The 18,031-nt window shown below is 37.1% G+C and overlaps 1 long non-coding RNA gene across 6 annotated transcripts in view; it reads left to right on the forward strand.

Annotated features, from left to right (window-relative positions):
- The first annotated feature begins 7,030 nt into the window (after positions 1-7,030).
- LOC102131474 (uncharacterized) overlaps positions 7,031-18,031 on the forward strand; it is a 183,116-nt gene continuing 172,115 nt past the window's right edge. For all 6 annotated transcript variants that reach the window (XR_010585778.1, XR_010585776.2, XR_012433225.1 and 3 more), the window contains exon 1: positions 7,031-7,096. This is a non-coding gene — a long non-coding RNA (uncharacterized lncRNA). The remainder of the gene's footprint in view (positions 7,097-18,031) is intronic.

The following is an 18,031-nucleotide window of genomic DNA, read 5'->3' on the forward strand; positions in this document are numbered from 1 at the left end:
TGTGTGTGTGTGTGTGTTTGTGTGTCCAGAAGCTACTTTGGTGTTAAACATGAAAGTTTTAGTTAAAAAAATAAAATTATAGAAAAATTGCCAAATTTACCAAAATGACTAAGGAACTTTGTAATTGTTAAAGAAATTTATTCAGCACTTAAAAGTAAATCCGGATGAAATTCATCAGACTCCAAGGGCTAAACGAGCAAGTGCTACAAATTTGAGAAATACGTAATTTCTTTTTAATATAAACTCTTCTAGATAATAGAAAAAAGAAATGCTCTACAACTTGTTCCATGAGGTTGATAAAAATGTGAAACTGCAGTTTTCAGAGCTCTAGTACCACAAAGGAACAATTTGTCAGAACTGTAGTATCACAGAGGAAAACTGCTAGCTGATTTCATTTATGAAAATGATGTAAAATCAATCATAAATAAAATATTAACAAGACAAGCCCGACAATTTATTAAAATATATAGCATGACCAAATGGGGTTCATTTTAGAAATGCCAAAATGATTAAACATTAGACCAACATTTATTAATTTTGTTTACCATATGAACAGATTGAAGATGCAAAACAATTATCTCAACAGATTCAGAAAAATTACTTGATGAAGTTTAGTACTCACTCAGGGTAAAAAACAAAGAAATCTGTAAATTTATAATAAAATTGGAAAATGAGAAAACTTCCTTAACCTGATATAGACTATCAACCCAAAACTCTCATAAATATTATACCTAGTAGAGAAACATTAGAAACTTCATCTAAGTCTCTTGTAAATGATGCCTGCAATTACTATGTCATTTAAATATTGTACTGGAGATTTTAGTAAGTGCAATAAGACAAATAAATTAATTAAAAATTTTTAATGTGAAAAGATCAGAAAGGAAAAAATAAAATAATCATTATTATTGATGATATAATTGTCTACATGGAAAAATAAATCAATAAGAAAATTTATAAACTATTCATACCAGCAATAGTTAAGCTAAATTCCTAGATGCAAGAGCAACATACAAAATCATTACTGTATCTTTATACCCTCCCTAAAATTTAGTAAACGTACCTAAAGATAAGTCTAACAAAAATGTGCAATATGTTTATGAAGACAATTATAAAATTCTACTGAAGGACCTAAAGGAGGTATTGAGTGCATGGAGAGAAGATATGTGCAGTGAGGACAATACTTAGTATTGGAGGGTTACAATTCTCCAATTAATTTATGAAGTAAATTTAGTTTTACAGACTTTATAAGAAAATGCAAAGTGTTATACAAAAGTAAATATGGCTGAGAATGGTTTAAAATGTTTTTATAGAAAGAAATAGAAAATGAGGTGTAGGAGGAGAAGGAGAAGAAAAAGAAGAGATTCACCCCACTCTGGGCAAAACTTACTTTATAGTCATATTAAATGAGATGGTGTTATTGATGTGGGGAGAGAAATAGATCAATGGAGAAGAATCCGGAGCCTAGAAACAGACCCATCTCCCTGTGAGAACTTTGTGTAGAGTGGCCTTATAAATCCACTCATCAGTAAACAGTGCTACAACAACCGGCTATCCACAGAGAAAAGAATGCTAGATTTCTCTTTCACACCATACACGAAAATAAACCGAAGCTGGATTAAACACTAAATGTAAAAAGTAAACCTTTAAAATTTTCAAGAAAAGATAAAGAACAATATTTTATGACTTCAGGTGAGAGATACTTCTTAAACAACAGAAAACTATTAAAGAAATAGTGATAAATTTGGCTTCTTTAAATTAAAAACCTGTGCATGACAAAATATTCCATAAATGGAGCAAAAAAGCAACCTACACAGAAAGAAGATATTTTCTACCTGTACAATTGGCAAAGGAATGGTATTCGGAATACATAAAAGCTTCCATATATCAGTAAGGAACAGAAAACAACCTATTTAAAAATGAGAAAAGGATATGAAAAAGCAATTCACAGAAGGGGATACTAGAAGATTTCATAAATATATGAAAAGATATTCAACTGCACTGATACATAGAGAATATATATTAGAATAATATACAATACCATTTCATCCCAAGAGATAAGAAAGACAATAAGTCTATTATCACCAAATAATGGTAAAAATGTAAGTAAACAGAAAACAGGTAATGCTAGCAGGAGGATAAATTGGTACAACCACTTTGGAAAACAATATTTCATCAATTAGTAATGATGGAAATGCATGCATCCTAAAGTTCTAAAATTCTATTTCTAGTTACACGTCTTAGAAAAACTCTTACACATGTGCACAAGGGGTCATCCACCAAGATTTTCACTGCAGCACTGTTTACAAAAATAAAAAAAAGTGAAGGCAATATTAACTGCTTCTTGGTAGGGAACTGGAGAGATAAGCTGGGTTTATTTATACAGTCAGTATTGTACAGCAGTTAAAATGAATTCATTAAATCTACATATATCAGTATGAATTAATCTCACCGAGTATGTTTAATGAAAAAACAAAGTTGTAAAAAGATAAATGCAATAATTGTATCATTTGTATAAAATGTAAAAATACAACAACCGACAACATACATTATTTATGGACACATGCATAAGTGATAAAATAGAATAGCTTAAAAGGCAAAGATAATTCATACTTGATCAGGGTGCTTGTCATGCAAAGAGGGGAAGAAAAGCATGTTTCTGGTGGAGATTTACCTGTGCCTGTACTTTTTGTTTCTGGTAAAAATTCAAACAACAAAGAGGCATATTAAGCAAATGTGATAAAACAATGACAGTAGGTTTCGAATATGGTGGATATGTAACGGCTGTATTATTTCTGTACTTTTCTATTTGTTTGAAATGTTATAATTGCAACCAAAAATTTAAAAAGTTAAATAGGCAAGATGTTTTATATATTTAAGATGGAGCTAAGAGTCCCATTCTTCCTGTGGAGGTTTGAATATGTCTCCAGTCTCCAATGTCTTCCCTCTTGAGAATTACTGACATGCATAGGAAGGAATTGTTACCTGCTGGTGTTTTGTTGCAACTTACTACTTGTGGTTTTTGTTATCAAAATGATGGGGTTTTTATTTCCCCAATTTGAAATATATTTTAATATTAATTATGTTTCTTTAAATTGAATGTGCTATTTGGAAGTGCTTATATATGCTCTCTCCAACCTCATCTCACTCCAGCCAATTAGGATTCACAGATACAAAAAATTAGTAGTACACATATGTTTTTTTTGAAAAGTTCATTAATAGGGAGTTGGTGAGGTAACAGAATAAGAGTCATTAGAGCCAGGAGTCCTGGCTTCTCTCTCTATTTACTAATGGCATGACTGTTTTCTGAACTCTTCAGTGTTGCAGCTCCTTTATCTTTAAAATGGAAATGTTGACTTATCTCTAAATCCTTTCCAGCTCTCAGGTTTTGTAATTTTATGAAGTGTGTAGGAGAAGTCAGTCATAAAACTAAGTGCAACTGAAATATATGAATTGAGGCCTCAGTCTCACAGTATCTCTTCCTCTGTCTTTGCCAGAGTGTCACTGTTTTTGGATGAAGGTAATGAAGGCTGAAATTTGAAAGCCAATGTTTTCTGAGAAATATATGCCATTGTTGTTCATGAATGTCTGGCAGAAATGGATTTAAAAATAAGCAGGTGAGATTAGCATGCTCCTTGAATGATTATGGGAAATAGGACAGGTGTGTTTTGAACAGAAGGTGAGGTAGAAAGGTGTTAGAAAGAGGAAAGCACTGCCATAGAGGGGTCCTCACCATTTAGAAAGATATATAGGGTACTGTGTGCTTGGAAATATGGATCCTGAATAGGGGGAAAGGGTATGGAGAGGGATATGGTGCAAAAGCAAGGACAAGCAATCACTGCACCAGTCCATGAAGGCAGCTTCCAGAGTCACCTCTTACATTTCAGTTAATGAAGCAGTTGCTTGGACACAGAAGGTGTCTAGATTTTTTTTTCTGTAATTAGAACGGGTATTTAAAAATCCTTGGATCTGTGATAGGGATGGTATTCTCATCTTAGGCTGAAATCAAAGAGGAGGCATCTGTCAAACTGCCAAAGAAAATGCCCCAGCAGGTGTGATCCCTCATCACTTCAGCAGTCCTGTAACTACAGGATCCTAACTACCCTAAGCATTGTGCCTCTGTTAGAATTATGTTAGGGTTATATGAAAAAAGTAGAGGAAAAGATGGTACAAATACTTTTCACAATGAGCAATCTACTGTTTTATCATGTAGGAAATTTGAATTGGTGTTTAAGTTTTTAAGGATTCTACAGGAGAGATTTAAATGCAATTTCCTTGAGTCTTAGTTGCTAATTATTTTTACTAAGAGCTCTAAATTAAACATTCTCTATTCTGAAGGCTTTAAGGAGTTTAAAGCAATTGCTGTCACTGGAAATGTGACAGCATTCCATTCTCAGGAGTGGAATTTAATCAGCCACGTAAGGATGGTGACCTCAGAAAGACAGCCAGAAGCTTCAGCCTTAATTGTACTAAGAACTCAGTGTCTGCACAAATGAAAAACTACCTTTGACTGGTGGAAAGCTTTGAAACTTAAAGTTCAGTGAATTTAAGGCCATCATGTGTGGAATAGCTAGAAGATTGCTTTAAAATTTGTCTTTCTACAGGCTGACCTAGTCTTATAAGCAACTCAATTAAAAAATACTTAAGATTGATGATTTGGGGGTTGAAACAGCAACCAAACATTTTTTTTTTCTGCCTGATTATACCCTAAATGACATTATAAATTGTTTTAAAAAATTCTTTCAATTAATTTTGCTGCTGCTTTGTCAATCCCACCAAGGAAACTCTAAATATGTATTTTTAAAAGAATCTATAAATATAGTACCTATAATAGTCACGGAATCTGTAAATATAGCACCTAGAACAATGCCTTCTTACCAAGTGCATACCAATAAGCATTTCAATACTTAAGGATACATGGCTCAGTCAAATGCTTTCAAATGCAGTTGGTTAACTCATTCTTCCATTTAAAAAATATTCCGCTAAAATTTTGTTTTCCCGTATTCAGGTGCCCCAAAGAATTTGAGGAGAAAAATGTGTGGGTTACTGTAATAAGAAGTGGAAAAGGATTTTATTTTTTTTTCTCTCTGAGTTGTGGTAGGTCTCAAATCTGTGGTGGAAAAGTGCTAGGTATCTAGAATTCTAAATGCAGTGAACTAACAGTTGCTAGGACAAAATAACTTTCTGCAGAAAGTAAGCCCTGCAAATGCAGTCCTATCCCTCCCAATCAATAGAAGAGGACTTTGGGGGAGAGAAAAAGAGTTCCGTTTTGGGGAGCTCATGTTACTGAATATGGCTACATGCCATAAACATTGTGTTTTCCAGTTGGATATCTGCTTAGACAGCTGACTTGCCACTTGCCACTGTACGACTGAAAAGGAAAAGGCAATTTAAGAGACAGATGACAAACCTTCCAGGTAAACGGATGGCTGGGGCTGAGGCACACACCCTAGTTGTTCCCAATCCAACTTTTCTTGGTTCCCAGAGTTGTCTGGAATAAGTAGATGAGATGAGATGCTGTAGTGTTGCAAGACCTGCTGTGTCACAAGGAGTGAAAGGCACCGATCGTGGGCAATCTGTTGGGCATCCGCCAGAAGTCATAGGGTTCTCAACCGAATCTCAAGGGTATGGACCCTGTCTGGGAAATCTGCTAGGGTCCTCACTGCTCTTCTGCAGTGGGGCATGTTGGACCTACCACACATTTTCATTGAACCACGGACAACGAGCAAGAATGGTAGTCTTAGCCCAACTGGTAAGGAAAGGCAGCCTCCCCAGTCAGAAGACATGGCATTTCCCCTCTTCCAGACATGATATTCTCTTTTTACATGGCCACTATGCTAGTTTAATCTATCTTCATCTCTGTTACCATGCCAACAGATTTTTAACTGGTTTCTGTGTGTCTAGCCTGGTTTTCCCCCAGCCATTCTCCAAACAGCCACTAGAATGATCTTAAGGAAGGCGAATCTGGCCATCTCACTTCCCAGATTAAAACTCTGTGATGGTTCTGCGTGTAACCTTTAGTATAATTCAGATTCTTTAATTCTGCTTTCCTGGTCTTTCTAGCCTCATCTCTTTACCATAATGAGCTTCTTTCAATGCTTCTGCCTTGCCAAAGTGTTCTCTTTGATTTCTAAGATTTCATAGTATCTCCTACTCTGCTAGGAATGGTCTTTCCTCAAACACTGTCCCCTTTACCTCCCACCTGCTTTGGACCTGCTAGTTCTCACTTGACCTTTATTTAACAGATTAAATGTTGCTCGCCACGATACACCTGACTATTAGTTCCTGTAACATTTTCTGCTCCCTCCAGTGTGGGAGTGAAAACCTGCCTGTCTTACTCACGGCACTCTTCTGGCCCAGAGTACACACTTAATAGATATTTGCTGAAAGAATAAGAGTTAATTAGGGACCATTTAATCCTTGGGAACTAAAAAGATAAAATTAGTTACCTTAAAGAGATCAAAACTGGGCCCTCTGCCCACACCATATTAACTTCTGACTCAGACCAAATGCTAACATTACATCAAGGTATCAACTAGAGAGTAGTGAATATAATCCATCATGTTTTAGACAACAAGTAGAGGCAAAAACAACAACAACAACAACAACAAACAACAACAACAACAAAAACAAACCACGGTGCTTATAGCAGAGTTTATTCTAATAACCATGAATCACACACTTTCTCCTAATCTCAAACTGCCCAAACTATGTATTATTTATCTTAGCCTTTTCTTGGTCTGATACCTGAAAAATCGTCTTCTTGGTCTAATCAATTTTGTGTGTGTGTGTGTGAACCCAAGGAAGGCTTAGGCAAAATTGTGAAGTATTCAGATATACTGATATGGATTAGCTGTGTTCCCACGTAAATCTCACCTCAAATTGTAATCCCCATAAGCCCCATGTGTCAAGGGTGGGACCAGGTGGAGGTAATTGGATCATGAGGGCAATTTCCCCCAAGCTGTTCTTGTGATAGTAACTGAGTTCTCACGAGATCTGATGGTTTTATAAGCATCTGGAATTTCCCCTGCTTGCACCTGCTCCATCCTGCTGTGCTGTGAAGAATGTGCCTGCTTCTCCTTTGCTGCTTACAATGATGGTAAGTTTCCTGAGGCCTCCCCAGCCATGTGGAACTGTGAGTCAATTAAACTGCTTTCCTTGATAAATTACCCAGTCTCGGGTATTTCTTTACAGCAGTATGGGAACCGACTTATAGTCTATATTGAGAAGCCAGCCTGTGAACTTTCTCTACAGATTTCCTCCTCTCCTCAGGCTGCTCAGACCTTTCTTACCACAATCACTTTATGAGAATTTGCTCCCTTAAACTCACCAAGAGTATCCACCCTTAAAAAAAAGTCAGATTGGGTGTTTTGATTGCTGTGTTAATTAGCTAGGACTGCTGTAACAAAGTTTCACAAACTGCCTGTTTTAAACAACAGAAATTTGTATCACAGTTCTGGAGGCTAGAATTCCAAGATCAAGCTGTCAGTGGGGTTGATTCCCATCTATGGACTGTGAAGGAGAATCTGCTCCCTGCCCCACTCCTAGCTTCTAGTGGTTTGCTGGCCGTCTTTGGCATTCTGTGGCTTGTAGGAGCATCACTTCAATCTCTGCCTTCATCTTCACATGCTGTTCTCCTTTGTGTCTGTGCCCAAAATTCCCTTGATCATAAAGATCCCAGACATACTGGATTACAGGTTCACTCTATTGTAGTATGACTTCCTCTTAACTTAAATAATGATATCTGCAACAATCATATTTTCAAATAAGTCACATTCTGAGGTCTACAATTTCAACATAAGAATTTAGGGGAAGGTCATAAATCAACCCATTGATGTCCCTTTAAAATAGGTACTATCAACGTTGAAGGAGCTCAGCTTACGTACATTTGTAGAGATGAGGATTTCCTGGAAGTATTAGGGGGAGAAGCAGGCATTAAGATCTTCCAGTTCTTTGGATGTTTGCCCTTTCATAGCAATCCTCAGACCTAGAGGGGACCTTCATGTGCTTGCACACAGAAAGCAGAACCAATTCCAGGTAAAAGGCAATCTGAGTGCTGCCTAAGCCCAACCACCCAAGGTTTTTAACTACTGTGCTGGCTACCTTACCTTCCATATTCTTCCTGAAACTGAAAGTTCTAGTTCATTTAAGTAGCAGTGCAATTAAGTGGACAGGATATGGGCTTCAGAATCACTTGGATCTGTGAGGAAGATCTCTGGGGTGGACCAAATCAAATAATATACTCCCTCTGAATCTCCGGATTCTCCAGTGTGAAATAGCAACAGTATCTCCCAGGCAATACTATTTGCATAGGGTTTGTGTGAGATTAACAGCAGATATGTATATTAAGTGCAACTTAAGCAACTCAAGGATGTATAGTCTTCGGTGACAAATGAGGTTATATTAGCATTTATAACCAGATTTCACTGGCCAGCTACCACCTTCTTTACAACTGCTATACCTCACATTTCACTTTCTCTCCTCCCATAATCCACCCAAGTAGTTCTAAAATTCCCAGGGAGACGTCTTAGCACTCAAAACAGCTTTGCCAGCCTCTTCTGTGTGGACTACCTTGCTTTTGCCATTTGTCTGTTTCCCCAGGATGATGCCTCCCCTCTTCCACTTTTGCTCTCTTTTGCTGTGTGAAGATGCTGTTTCTGCCCTCTAGATATACACTATCAGTTTGATCCTTGGGCTCTTTGGACTCTTGAATCTGTCTAAAAAAGTACTGAATATTCTACCAGGGATGTTAGATTTGCAAAGTGAAATAAAACGAATGAGTTCCAGCCTCTCCTATCACCATGCTGACCCTGTAATGAACACTTGTGATTGCTTCAAAGATCACTAGAGCAGCACCATCAGCACCTATAGCTTCCCAACATGTGGTGGCAAGATGGGAACATCTTATTGGAATAACTCAAGGATTAGTAGGCTTGAAAATTTACTTAGAAGATTAAATAATATTTTACTGTGACTGCTTCTACTTTTCTACCCAAATCTTCTTTAATAAAATTTCTACTGCAGCCAGTGAAAATAGAGAGGAAGATTATAGTTTCAAGAGTTTTTGAAATGTGTTCTCTCCGGAAATTCACTATACACACAATTACTCAAACTCTGTAAATAAATGTGAGTAATGATTTTCTGAGACTCTGGACTTTCCCAACTGGAGCGGTGCACTGTCTCTCTTTGTGGGGACCTTCCCCCAGTGCCTGACATGCCTGCACTTGGCCTTTCTGACTCCTTGCCCTCATGCTGCCCGGCCCACGCAGCTTATTTAGGCTACTCCCCTGTGTGCATTCCTCTGCCCCAACCCTCCTGAATCCCTTCTTTGTCTAAGTGTTCATCACTTTTTCATAATCTTTGTTAGGAGGAGACAAATGTTCCAGGATAACACTTGTGGCCTTCTGGAAGCTCTACCCATTCTTTCCCGTTTTTATTTTAAAAATCAAACCTCCAGTTTCTCAAGCCTCACTCATTTACCTGCCATCTTCAAAATTTTGTCATATCTTAGTAACCGTGGTAGAATTTTCTTTGAACCAACTCTTATTTTAAACTTCAATCCTTATCCTAAGCAATAATATCTATGAAACAAGAGCTTTGACCTGTAAATTATATGATACCTAATACATATTAAAGTAATATATAGCTATTAAAAAATCCTTGTAAATCATCTTAGATAGCATCAGTGGCACCCTCACTAGTCTATGTCAATTACCATGCAGTAGAACTTTCTCTGATAATGGAAATGTTGCATATCTGTATTGTCCAATACGGCAGACAATAGTTGCATGTGAGTATTAAGCACCTTAGATGTGGCTGGTGCATCTGAAAAACTGAATTTGAAATTTAATTAATCAATTTACGTGTAAATAGCCACATGTGGCTCACATCTACTGGGAAACAAGGACCTACATTGTGAGGCAACTAACTAAATTATCAAATTATTTCTCAGGTTTTTTCCAGCTCTAAAATTTAAAAATCAAATCCCACAGGTAGGAATATCTGGGTGGACAGGAAAAGAGCATGGTACAAGAACTAACAATTTTGAGCAAGAGGGACCTTTTCAATATGGCTAGTGAATAGCACAGAACTTGATACGAAAAAAAAAAAAATTCAAGGAGTGGCAGCTTTAATCAACCGTCGAGTCATATCTCCAAGATGGTGGCCTTGGTGATAGAAAAATAAGATTTAAGTGACCTTCATTAGTTAAAGATGGAGTTCTTTTTTTTGTCACCTTATCCATCAACCTGTTATAACAATTAATTCAGTGTTCATTGTGTCCAGAGCAGTTTATTAGAAAGGGGTACAGACTCCAGAAGCATAACCCCTGGTATGTGGTCAGGGGACTGTTAGTCAGGGATACATTTTATGGAACTTACAATTTATAGAGCTGGAAACTTTCAAGCACAGTTCTTTGTCCAACTTAGTTTCAACTTTAACAAACCCAAGAGTACTTGTAGAGAGAAATTCTCCTCCAACGCATACTCTTCTGATGATTACCAGCAGGTCCACTGGCAGCAGCTGGATTGAGTGTCTGAGTCAGCCTGGCTGATTACCTTAATCACCTTAATCACAGAATCTACCCTCCCTGGAATGGCCTTAACATGGAGAGTGGCAGAATGGCAGAACAACCACTTTAAGCTGAAAACTCCTCGTTAGAACGTGTTCTGATGCCTTTAATGAAGAGCTTGTGATTTGTAGGAGGGACAAGATAATTTCAAGGCTTTGTCAATTCTTTGCTAGTTCTTTTCTTAGTAAAGAGTTTTCCAAGAACATCTTCGTTAGAATACATGGCACATCTTGAGAGGTGCTGCTGACGTCTAAGGTGAACATCTTTTCCCGGACTGCTCGTTAACCCTTTAAAGTAATATATGGCAACTTTTCCTTCTCTATGTCTTAATTCTGAAGCCCCGTTAATCCACACATATTTGGGGATAGGGAGTGGAGCTTCCCATTCATTAATTGCCAGAATAAGAAACAGGGCCTCAAATATTTTTCATCTTGAACACTTATTAGTGGGCTCTCTCAATACACATTCAGTTTACTGGAGTCAGACTACCTAAGTATTCAAGTCACTGAACCAAGTTTATTGTCTGTACTATACTTCAAATGTTACATCAGAATATAAGGAGCAACAACATCAAACTTGCACACTTGCAGCAGCAACTCTATCATTGGAATTTTTATATCCTCTCATGATTTTATAGGTTTAAGCTTGTGAAACTAAGCCATGAGAGACTGTTTATTTTCTCCTGGCGTTGCCTTTTGGTAAAAGTTGCCATGGAAATAGTGGTGATGGGATTATGCAGTAATGTGTAAACAACTAGATTTTTCATAGGCATAACTCACATTCAGTGATTATAATAGATGACCTCTTTACTGAAATAACAAAGCATGAATATCAATTGATCTCTAATTACTAATATTCAGACAAAATTTTGAAGAATACACATTTTAGTTATAGCTAGGACTAGTTTAGTATACTTATCACAAATCTTAATTGCCCACAATAATTAGGAACATTAATCTTGGGGGCAGGAAGGCCTGGGTTTGAATTCTGGTGTTATTCTTCCATCTTCTGTGACCTAGTTAGACAGATTTCTAAACCTCTGTGTTTATCCAGTTTCCTTGTCTATAAAATGATGGTGATGAAATATAACTCAAAATTTTCTGTGAGAAGTAAATGAATAAAATGATTAGGGTAGTCTCTAGCACAATGTAAACGCCACGTAAATGACAGTGGTACAAATTTTAACCAATCCTTGAAAACCTCTATCTTCCAAAATTTGTTCTAACTTTAAAATGTTAGATCATTTAGTTTTTAGAACATTCTAGAACACATTTATTCAGAACAAAATAATTATAGTGCATACTTGGTTATACAGTGTTATTTGGCAAGCACTGTTCTGTGTGCTTCACGTAACTTATGTAATTGTCACAACAACCCAATGATGTAGGTGATGCGATTATCCATATTTTACAGATGAGAAAATCGAGGCACAGAGAAGATAAATAACTTATTCAAGAAGTCACAATGGAGGCAGGGTATGAACCAGCCCACTGGGCTTTAGAATTAGTGCCCTGACCATTAAGCTCTACTGCCTTCTAGAATCAGAAACAAGGTTGTTTTATGCTTATAATTAATTTAATTACATTATAATCATAAATACAACATATGTTAATCAAACTTTAAAAAATGTATAAATTAAATTTTCACTACTCATTTGACCCAGGTAACCACCACATAATTTGCATCTCCCAGCCCCTTTTGATGAATATTTCTATTCAGAAGACCTTCTGCATTTGATTTAAGACTCAGGATTTCACTTTTCTGGAATAATTTAAAGTTTGTTGTGCAGGGGCCTTTGAAAACAGTATGCTGAGAATAGATAGGGCTCAAGGACAGTATCTCCAATTGAACTTTTAATGAACTCCCGTAGGCGCCAAGAAGGCGGGCAGATAAGGAAGAGCATAGAAACAAAGAACTGAGTAGAAGGTACATCTGGGAAAAGAAAGTTTGTTTTGCATTGCATTCTTTCTGCTGACGTGGGGTTTATGCAGTATAAATAAAGTGAGGCGGAGGCTCTGAGCGCAGCCGCCATGTTCTCTGTGTGTCTTTGTCTTTTGTGTGTTCTTTCATTCTCCACCACCCCTGGCACGGACCCCAACATTGTTGCATGTGAGAGAAGTTTTATTTTTTTCTCCAAATCTCTTACTCTTATAAAGTAAGTAAAACTATTTTTATTTGTAAAAGTCATCCTGAAAAGAAAACCAGCATCTGGTGCTAGGAAGGTGAAGGGATTGTGAAGGTGTTGAAGGACTTAGTTCAGCTAAAGACGGGGTTCTTTGTCCCATGCCCAAGAAAATTGAGGCTTGCAGAAAATTTGAATGGTTAGGGTTTTATCAGGTGAAAAGGAAGAAAAAGGGGAAACAGGGATTCTTGGTAGGCCAGAGTCCCTGGTAGAGCACTTCCTGCCTGGCTGTTCAAATCCCAGGTCCACACAGAAAGAGGAGAGGCCTGACTCCTCCTGGCTGAAAATGGCGTGAACTTCCCGTGGCTCCACCCCAGGGTCCAGGCTGGTTGGAGGTTTTTCGAGACCCCCTCCCACCTGGCTGTTTCAAAGGGTATGATAAAGTAATGCTTGTTTATTTGAAAATCAAAGTTTTAGGCCAATTAAAAATAGATAATGGAATCTGGCAGTGACTTGGTCCTGTGATTAAATGAGTTAAAAAAATACAAAAACAAACACCCACATTATGCACACATCAACATAATAAGTTCCAAGCACTGTAAAAACTGAATTTGGGGGAAAATTAAATGCCATTGAAATATTCAAACACTTGGGGATTTCCAAAGTACATATTCACAAAGAAACAGATCCTGGTAAATATAGTTTAAAACACATAATTAGATTCATAACTATATGGGGGCATACATTTAAAATTGTATTTACTTGTGTAAACAATATCATATATTTACCCAGTTTATTAAATCTTCTACAAACTCATTTTAAAAACTTTCCTCATGAAAAATAGATTATTTCTGTTTTTTGTTATTACAAATAGTTTTGTAATAACTATTCTTGTGAGTGTATAATTTCATAGCCCTTATTGTGCTTAATAACATTCTAGTAGTAGTTTACTAAGCTGAAAGCTCTACATTTCAGGGCATATTACAAATAACTTTTCACAAAAATTATACTTATTTAAACTTTTACTAGGTATGAAATAGAAAGCCTATCTCTGTACCTTGAATATTATGACCAGTCTTGAATATTATTGCTAAAGAATTGTATTTCATTTTTTAATTTGCAAATTACTATGAGATTGAATAGGTCACTGGTAGTTTTCTTCTGAGTATTATCTGCTCATGTCTGTATTTTGACCAGAATCATAATAACATTTCTTAATAATTAACACTTTCTATATTAAGGATATCTGTATTTATTAATTTAAAAAATATTTTTTCAAGTTTGTCACTTTCATTTTAATTTTGCTTGTGACTTTTTTATAAGCATGTTTCAAAATCAATATATATAGTGGCTTATTAAAAATATAATGAAACATTATATTTGCTTTAATTATACTACCGAAAGCAAAGGTTTGAGTAAAGTCTGCCTCCTAGGTTAGCATTTAGGATCTATTAGCATCAAGGCATTGAACAGGACATGGAATCCTTACAAGGGATCAGAAGGTATTGTGATAAATGAGCATATTATGCGAAAGACACATTTTTTTTTCTTCTTTCACCATTCTTGCTAATTCTATTGTTTCTTTCTCTTTCTGGTGTATCCATATTCAAACTGTCTTAAAAATATTTTCTAGAATTTATCTATACTGGATTGTAGTACTGAAACCCTGTCTTCTCTAGCTTTCTTTTTTTCTGTACTATTTGCTTTTTCTACCTATAAGTTTCCTTTGTCTTCTTTTCAGAATAATACTTTCAATAAAAGAGGAAAATATGTTTAAAAAACTTTATTTTCATTGCATTTGGAAAGCAAATTAAATATCTTAAAGGCTCTCTAGCTGTTGTTAGCCTAGGGCACGTAGATCTGTACATGAACCTTGCACAAATAATTCCCCCAACTGCTTAGAGAGTAAGAACTTTTGACACGAAAAGTTTTGCAGAGACTGGTTATAATTTTGCAGAGTTTGGAAATTAGGTAAGGGTTTTGACCAAAAGAAGACACTAGGTTGAAAAAATAATCAATTTCAGCAGGACATCTGGATTAGCTGAATAACAGTCTTGGTAAGAAGGATCTAGGAACAGTCAGATGAGCACTAGGTCCTTCCAGAGCTTACCAGAAGATAATAGATCCTGGTGACAGTTGTAATCTTGTTCTACTTCCACCCAAACTCCAAATCCCAAATAGAAATGGATGTTTTTTTCCTCCCCAGCCCTCTGCTCAGTCACTAGTCATATACCATAGGCAAGAGGAAACTGGGTGATGAGAAACCCTAGAGTGGAAAAATTCAGATGACACTAGGTGGTCCCATCATTTCATGCAGGACTCCATGTGATTCCTTCAGCTTTTCCTTCAAATTCCTTTAACTGGCTTCCATGAAGTTTCCAGATACGTATTTTATGGCTCTTTTTCTTGGGGAAAATGGGGCTAGTTAAACCTGCAGGTTAAATCTTATTTCCTGAAGACATTTTGTTTCATGTTTGTTCAATTTTTAAAGGCACATCACTGTTGATTCACTTGGTCCACAGCTGTATAAACTGGCAGAATCAGTACAGCATAATATTCATTTTCTCATTCAGAGGTTTATCTACTACAGTCCTTCCATACTAGGATAGGGCCAAAGAGATATGGAAGTTCAGTTTTGAAAAAGCACTTGAGTGACTGTGTGTCTAGAGTCTCATTTTCATGGTCAGCTTCTGGTTCATCTCCCAATGTTGTTGCTTTGTGTAGTTTTTCTCACATTTCCGCGGATTCCTCTTTTCTGATTACATTCATTTAACCAAGCCAGTGGTAGGCAGGAGCATACTTTAGTCTGGTTTTACCAGTTTTCCAGGCAACGTCATTCTTTAAGCATTCACCATTAGCCTGATAAAGCAGTGCCATCAGGAACCAGAACGGAGAGGAAAGTAGTTTAAAATCAACTCATTAAAAACTTACCCCTTTCATGAAGTCTCATGACATTGCCAGCTACTAACTCATTGCCTAACTGTCAGATCATAGCTATCATTTGGGGTACTCTCCTGAAAAGACAAGTTGCTATACCCCTCTACTGGACAATACTGTTTCAGTGAGTGTGAAGTGGAGCCTAGGAAGTTATGCTTAAAGAAAACCCCAGGCCGGGCGCAGTGGCTCATGCCTGTAATCCCAGCACTTGGGAGGCTGAGGTGGGTGGATCATCTGAGGTCAGGATTTCGAGACCAGACTGACCAACATGGTGAAACCCCATCTCTACTAAAAATACAAAATTAGCTGGGCGTGGTGGTGTGCACCTGTAATCCCAGCTACTCAGGAGGCTGAGGCAGGAGAATCGCTTGAACCCAGGAGGTGGAGGTTGCAGTGAGCTGAGATCACACCATTGCACTCCAGCCCGGACAACAAAGAGCAAAACTCCGTCTCAAAAAGAAAAAAAGAAATTAAACACATGTTTTAAACATCCCTACTTGGGTCTTATGATCAGGCAAACTTAGGAAACTGTCTTAATTATTGCTTCACATCTTCTGCCTCATAGATCTGATGATTTAATTACATCTTAAATCTTATGGTTCAAGTGTACTTTCTGGAGAGATTTCAAAGAAACAAGAAGGGCAGTTTGATTTTTTAAAAAGTGGTCATAGGGACTGGATTGTGAAAAGATAATTAAGGAGAGAGACAGGAGAAGTGCTTCACTGAAGAAAAAGTGACAGAGTGGGGATTAGTGGGGAGATGTAGCACTCTAATGGTACAGGCAGCAGGATAATGACCTCCTTATTGGTCTTCCCGCCTCAGTCTCTGTAGCCTCAATTCCCTCACAGGTGTCACAAGCATCTTCCTCAGGCCTCTTTGATTGCATTATTTCCCCTTTCTGAGTCCTGTGCCAATGCCCAATTACCTCTCAAGCCAAATTAACACTCTTAATCACAGGCATCAAGGCCCTCCACCCCCTGGTTTCCTGGAATGAATGGCCAGCCTCGTCCCAGCTCAGGCTCCTGCTCTGGCCCCCAAGCTCTGTTTGCCAGCACTCCAGTGAGACTTGTCAGCTTGCTCCTGGCAGAGCACCACCTCAGCCTCAGACAGCTTCCCGTTCCTTTCAAGGAAGTTGTATGCTTTTCTTTTAATAAAATATTGCTCAAAAGTAACTTTTTCAGTGTTAGTTTCCCTTTTCTTGTTTATTGACCAAGACAGCCTTAAAGTTTCCCTCAGCTTTGCTACATTTTAGACTTTCAAGAAGAGTTATTGTCTTCTTGACAATTGTCTCTGTCCCCTATTAAAATAGCTTGCATAAAGTCTTCCTTGCTCATTTAACTTTGTCCAGAGCAAGTTTTTCTTGACATTACTTGGCATCCTGGAGATACAACTGGTTGTATTAATATACTACCAACACATTTCAGAAAAAAGAATATATGTTTGAATATATTTTATCGTTTCTTTAAAGTGTAAGACTCTTGAGGTTGGTGACCACTTTGCTCAGTACTAAACTCTTCTGAACAGGAATTATTGTTAAACCAGGTAAATGAAATCTCCATATGTGATTGAGCTGTCATTCCATGGAAATAAGTTTTCAAAAATTCTGAAGATGTATTAGAACATTTTTTCAATAATTTTTTAAAAAGTGGCTCTTTTTTTTTTTTTTTGTAAGCTCTGGGAAAGTATTCCTGGGTCAGAAAATGCAGCATTTTCTTCCAGATTTATACATTGCAGTGATTTAAAAGGTAGAATAATTTGTTCCATATGTGTTTTGGTGCAGAGCTGGTGCCCAATTAAATGGAACCCCAGGCCCAAGTTTCCAGTTAAATGGAGCTCCAGTCCTGTTAATAGAATTCAAAGGAAATAGAATGGATTAAAAAAAATAAGATGAAGACAAGAAAAAAAGCCAATAAAAATGTGCATGAACCTTTTATATCCAACATATACATGTACACTATAATTGCTGGGTTATATTGTTTTTATTGATTTGTCAAAAGATAAAAAAGTGCTTTGTTGCCACAGTTTCTTCAAACAAACTTGGGAGAGTGTGATACATTGAGTGTGAAAAAATACCTGCTAACAGGAGTTTGTATGTTTTGTAAGACTGTATTGTTTTATACCTTATCAACATCGTTTTTCTGTTAAGTGTGTGGAAGAAGATTGATTGTTGAATAATTGAAGAACAATGAAGATTTATAGCTTTCGTTTCTGATATTCAATTCCACCGAGATTAGCCTTGTTTTCTCCCAGCCAAGGCAAAGTTGCTTATTTATTATTGAGTTGCGAATGAGGGCTCATATATTTATGAGAGACACAGGTTTTTCTTGGCAATGCTGAGTTGCCTTGGGAATCACAACTGCTCTCCATAGTCAGAGGCTGGAAGAAATGTGTTTGCTGAGGACTCC

The sequence above is a fragment of the Macaca fascicularis genome, chromosome 3 (assembly GCF_037993035.2).
Source record: "Macaca fascicularis isolate 582-1 chromosome 3, T2T-MFA8v1.1".
Lineage (NCBI taxonomy): Eukaryota > Metazoa > Chordata > Mammalia > Primates > Cercopithecidae > Macaca > Macaca fascicularis.